This window comes from Haemaphysalis longicornis, unplaced genomic scaffold (genome assembly GCF_048455015.1).
Source record: "Haemaphysalis longicornis isolate Haplotype H1 unplaced genomic scaffold, Haemaphysalis longicornis Haplotype H1 scaffold_1, whole genome shotgun sequence".
NCBI classification, from domain to species: domain Eukaryota; kingdom Metazoa; phylum Arthropoda; class Arachnida; order Ixodida; family Ixodidae; genus Haemaphysalis; species Haemaphysalis longicornis.
The window spans coordinates 447260540-447266539 of record NW_027526203.1 but is presented as its reverse complement, the minus strand read 5'-3'; positions in this window follow the sequence as shown (position 1 = coordinate 447266539).

Genomic DNA, 6000 nt, shown 5'->3' with positions numbered 1-6000 from the left:
GCAGGCTAAACACAAAGATAACAAGAACAAACCCCGCAAACAGACGTTGTGGGATGAAGTGGCAGCAGCCGTGGCGCCTGGTGTTACGGACGGAGGTAAGGCACTTGTCACCTGCGCTGGAGGCTGTGCGCATAGTTATTGTAACAAGTCGTCATTGTTTTCGTGTGTTTGTGCCGCAGAAACCGTGCAGAAAAAATGGAAGTCCCTGCGCGACAAATACCGGCGACAGTTCAATCTCGCGCTGGACGCCGAAAGAAGCATCGGGCGCGCACGCCGGCGCGTGATTTCACCGGTCCCATGCGGTTACTCGCCCTCTCCTGCGGGCCCGCGCGTTGACGCCGAACGACGCTGACGCTCGCGCGACGCCGAAAATGTTTCCCTAGTCCACGTGCGTTCCAAGCAGAACGTGGAGCCTATGTAGTGGAACCTTTCGTAACTTTTGCCGCTTCATTTCTTAAAATGCCGCCAGAAGCTATAGTGGCGCGGGCGACAGCAGGCGACGGCGGAGTGAATTTTTTTTCTGCAGTGGATGTGGTATTTCATTTCGCAAAAATCAAGCATCTATGATTTTTATAAAAGAACACTGCAAATATCACTTGTGTATTATTTTGTTGCCTTATATTTGCGTAATGTCTTGTTATTGTTCAACAATGTTGACAAGTATCAACATTACACCGGACTTAGACGGGCAGATTTAGCTGTGACTATATAAGACTATTGCGCAGGCCTTGTTTTACTTTGGCTGGGTGGCTGAATCTGGTCACAGACAGACAGACACACAGACAAACAGACACTCCAAAATTTCTGGGTTTAAGTAGCCCAAGAAAGACTATCGTCTTTAAAAGCTACGCGTAACAATGTGGATCTGCTGAGTGCGCAGCGCGACAGACACATTCATCACGCACACATCACACGCGGACAATCAACAACTGAATTGAGCAAGAAAACCAACGGGATGCGCGAGGAGAGCGAGTATTACTTAGTTACCTTGGAAATACATCTGCTCTTCTTGCTTTTATAGCTAGCAGCGGAAAGTCCCCTGAGAGAGTCGGTGGGTTTGTCGTAAAAATCAAATATTGTAGCGATAATTTTAGAATTATGCATTTTAATGTGAGCTATACAAGACAGCACGTGGATTTGCAAAAACTTTTTAAACGTGATTTGGTGTGGAAAAAGAGCTGTAGTTATGTTCAATAATTCATAGAATTTGTTACTTCAGTGAATGTTGGTATCAAACCAGCAGCAGTTACTAAGTGCACGGTCTAGACTAGTAACGGTTCCACACTTAGTGGTAGGACCTACGTACCGTTCTGGGGGGTAGTACACTCCGTAAAGAGTTAGTAAATATACAGCCGTTACTACCCTTTTACGAGCTTTTTTGTTGAGAGTGCGCACCCGAGCAGTGTGAGGCCGCGATTACCCGCTCGGCCCCGGAGCCTCAGCAAGCTCTGGCGGATCGAGCCATGACCTCTTTTCCTTACACTTTATTTGCTCAAATTTCTCCCTCCCCACTCCTTGAAAATACAATAGCCTCGGCGCGCGCAGCTTTTCTGGTTTTTCCCCAGTTCGAATGGCTGACTTGCATGTGAAATAAAACCGATTTCGACTTCCTTCGACGGTGCAGCTCTATTTTATGATGCATTGCATGTTATGACACAGGTAACGTTGGCTAGCTTGCATGAAATAAAACCGATTTGGATTTGGACTTCCATCGACGGTCCAGCCCTTTTTTATGATGCATTGCAAGTTATGACACAGTTAACGTTAACCCCCCTAGAGCCCCGGCCGTTGGGGCATTTAATTCTTTCTATGCCGCCTCCTTGCTTCTCGAGGTGAGTTTGAGACCCCTGTTGTAGCATATGCCGTGCACGTATCTTGACCTCACTAGTCTCGCCCTACACTCTACACCCGCACCTTCCCTAAAATACACTTCAAGTACGTGGGAGCTTCCCCACCGGACCTTCGCCTTGTCCTCTGGCATCGCTTCGCCCTGCGCAACGCCATACGTGGTGCGGGACGATGCAGCATCCGCAGTGTCCGTTCGGGTTCCTGTACGGGCCGCCGGCACTCCGATTTCAATAGCCCAAAACATTGGTTGCTCTAAATAATCTTGCTTCTTTCCTCTCTCTTTAAGAAGAGTTTAGAATACGATTAACACTGAAAGTAATTAAAATTGTTGCATCTATCTTCAAAGCTGTCCAAAAGGCTGTCTTAAACGGGCGAGGCTGTAATTGTACAAAAAAAAAAAACGGCTTAGGCACGCCATTTGCGGAGCGGCGCAGCTGACGCCCTTCTCGAAAAGCGTCTGAGCCCTGCGAAAACATTTATGTCCACTTGAACGTTTGAGACTCTTCCCTTCCGCGCCGCTTTCTCGAGGGGCTTCCTTACGTTGCTGCTGGAGATGACCTGCTCCGCGATCAGCTTCCACTTTACGCTTTCAAGATCTGTCCTACACGTCGCGCCGTTGCTCGTTTCTACCGCCGTGTAAGGGGAGATTCGACGAGGATTGTGGATTCACTCGTTCGGTCGCGTTCTTCTGGTCCCGTACACTTCACCTGCAGCAGCGAAAGCGGGGCGGCCACCTTTCGATCGCTACTCGCGAGTTTAGGCGCGCGCTGCAGTTAAGCAAAATGATCAAATCGGAGCGATTCTTGCGCGCATGGAGGCGTTACAAAAATCGAAAAGCAGCGAGGATGACACAAAAAGCAAAATTGCCAAGAGGGACGCTCAGCCAGAGCCCCCTGTAACAACTATGGAGGCAGAGAATCAAGTCCATCAGAGGAGCCGGAGTGGCCCCAGCCCATTCACGCCCTCACAGCGGTGGTCACACAGCTTACCAGCCAGGTCGGCTTGGAGGCTAATGTCAACCAGCTTATACTAACCACTCAGAAACCCAGAAGGGGAGCCCCGCATGGGAAACCATGCACGGGAAGTAGTCTCACGACCACCAACCTGAGCCAAGATGGGGGACATGCGTAAAAATAGGAAGGAAGATACAACGACCTTGGCCCAAAGGAACTGTAGAGGAATCAAGGACCAAATAGGGGAAGTGCAGCAATACATAGGTAATGCGGAACACAAACCGGATACGCTTGCAATACAAGAAACAAACTCGCGACCGAAACTCAGGGGGTGCATCACATACACCGATCCCAGTGAGAAAAGCACAGCAATCCTAGTCCCAAGCAACATGATTGCGACGGAACACATGACCAGCCAGAGAGGGTGTAAGCACGTTCTCTTGGAAATTCACAGCAGAAGGATAGGAAGCAAAGACATCTTTATACTCAACGCATACTGTCGGCCCGCTAAGAAGGATGTAGACATAGAGGGCACGTTACTCGACAGCAAGGGAGAGGCGGGCAGCCGACCCCTATTGATATTTAAATGCGCCTCACACAGTATGGGGCCACAAATTATGATCAAAGAGAGGTAGGGTTCTGGCGAACCTCATGGATCAGCACAACCTAGCCCTCCTCAACGAACCAGACACTCCCACCCGCATGGGCACAAGTACGTCCCGAGACACCACTCCAGACCTTACCCTGCTGAGTGGAACCTCGAATGTGTCGTGGCAGAACATGGAGGTGAACCTGGGGTCGGACCACGATATACTCTATATCACAATTAGGGGGCCCACGTTCAAGGCCCGAATGGGAACAGCCAAGATAACAGACTGGGACAAGCTTCAAAGAAGGCAAGCAGTCGAAGAAGACGAGGACACGAACAGCACCAGACCGTATTGGGAATGGGCCAAGGAACACATCGAGCTGGTAACGAAATACACCCAGAAAATTGCGATCACACTGCACACACCCTTTGTGGACGCAAGGTTTATCCACTTCTGGGAAGCATGACACAGCCTCACCAGACGCTGAAAGAAACAACGCAACAAGAAACTTCGCAAATGCATCCATGAACTCAACAATCAAGACGCTGAAACGTGACCCAGCTGTGCACAGAGAACTGGCTGAGCGTGTGACGTACTGCAAGGCATCCTGCCTACCATGAAGACGTGGTGCCACCTCCGTCACCTGATCGACCCTCTCAGCAGCAAAAGCGTCACTGTCGAAGCCTCGTGCGCACCCTCAACAACCTGGCAGTGCCGACGAACTCATCAACCACCTGAAGGCCAAGTACCTGAAAACTGAGATGGGCGACATTGCACGACTACGCAGGACCTACCAACGAAGCAGTAGACAAGCTATTCATCGACACCGAATTGGTCGCGGCAATCTCCGAGAGCAATAGGGGCAGCGCGCCGGGACCCGATACCTTATTTACAGGTTACTTAACAACCTCGGGGACAAGGCCCGCAGGAAGCTGCTCGCGTACATCAAAAGGGTCTGGGAGTCTGGAAAACTTCCACCGAATTGGCGAGTGGCAGAAGTCCGCTTCATACCCAAGCCTGGGAAGACGCCTCACATCGACAACGGGCGACCGATAGCCCTCACGACCTGCGTGGGGAAGGAAGTATACTCAAGAGGTTGCAGCGACATCTGGATGCCACCGACCAGACGCCGGAGACAATGTATGACTCTAGGCAACACCTGGGCAGCCAAGATGTTCTCGTACGACTTAGCGAGCTAGTAATCAAGGGGGCGACGAAGCAGGCGCCGCGAGCGATACTAGCGCTCGACCCCATAAATGCCTTTGATAACGTCACGCATGAAAGTGTCCTCTGCAGCCTACGCAACGCCGGTTCCGGAGCGAGAACGTACAACTATATACGAGACTTTCTTAGCAACCGAACGGCCAAGATCAGAATAGGAGAGGAGACATTCCAATCGTTCTTCCTGGGGGATAGAGGAACGCCGCAAGGTTCGGTCCTCTCCCCCCTCCCGTTCAACATAGCTCTACTGCCGTTTCCCAAGCTCCGCGAATAAATAGATGGCTTGGGCCATGCATTGTATGCCGACGGCATCACCCTCTGGACTCGGATGGAAGGGCAGGCTCGGATGTCTGGATGGAAGACACGCTCCAAAAAGCGGCTGATACGGTCAACAGCTATATGCGAAGGCCTGTGGCCTTTGCTGTTCGCCTCAAAAGCCAGATCTGACCATTTTAGACCACGTACATCAGGGAAACGAGCAGAAAAAATTGGAATCACCCTGGAAGGGATCCGGATCCTCCTGGTACCCCAAGTCAGGATCCTGGGCCTTCTGATTCAGGCAGACGGCAAGACAACGGCTATGATCAGGAAAGGCATGTTCACGTCAGACCAGATCTTGAACATGATCAGACGAGTGGCCAACAGGCGGAGGGGTCTGAAGGAATCGGACATCTTGCGCCTCGTTCGGCCTTTGTTACCTCACGAATGGTCAACGCAGCGCCGTACATGTTACTCCTGAAAAATGATGCCTACAACTTGACACAATAATCAGGAAATCCACGAAGGAGGCCCTGGGTATTGCCATAAATTCATCCCTGACAAAATTACTACAAATGGCAGTCTACAACACTGTAGCCGATCTTGTATACAAGCCCACCTATCCAATCGAAGGGTCCGCCTTAGCAAGACCAAGATGAGCAGAAGCGTCCTCCGCAAAGAATCACGCTATACCCGCCAAGGCCAATTACCCGAAGAGTGGACTGAGAAGCTGGAATGCAAACCATCACCGCGCAACATGAACCCCACAAGGCACGCTGGACGACGCGACGCCCGAGCAAGAGCCATCTCCATGATGACAGTTATCTTCGTCGATGTTCTTTTCCCCGGGGCTTCTCCTCCAAGCCGCAGTAGCGCTGAGCATCACACCCCGGGTATCTCCAACCGGCAAACTCAGCCTCCGATACAAAACTGTACATTTATTTACAGCCCGGCGGGCGACCAAAAAACAGTGCTCAGGCGGAGCTCGAAGACGACGGGCCGAGCTCTCCTGCGCCCGGACCGCGTCTCTCGTCTTCAACCTCCCTCCGCCCTGCCGATGGGGGTCAGGGAAGAGGGAAAAGCGAGTCCTTCGTGGGAATCCAACCCCATGTGGTGGCCATTAGCGCATC